Below are 270 nucleotides of genomic sequence, written 5' to 3'. Positions count from 1 at the left end.
TGGATCAAGTGCAAGACATATCATCGTTGCAAAAGTAACTCCGAAATTTTCCATTCCATATCCTTTAGAAATCATTTGCTTGGCATCCTATTCTGTTTCCCGTTGTTCTACCTAGGAATGATGAGTAGGCTATTTTATGTAGACTTTTTGTGGCACTTCACGCCCAAGTATGCACATTTGCATATTCATGAAACAATTTGGCCGAGTGAAATTGGTGTCAAGTGCTTGTTCGATAAGATAAATTTAGGCACCAACATCAACAACTTTTAT

The sequence above is a fragment of the Tigriopus californicus genome, chromosome 5 (genome assembly GCF_007210705.1).
Source record: "Tigriopus californicus strain San Diego chromosome 5, Tcal_SD_v2.1, whole genome shotgun sequence".
Lineage (NCBI taxonomy): Eukaryota > Metazoa > Arthropoda > Copepoda > Harpacticoida > Harpacticidae > Tigriopus > Tigriopus californicus.
This window is presented reverse-complemented; position numbering follows the sequence as displayed.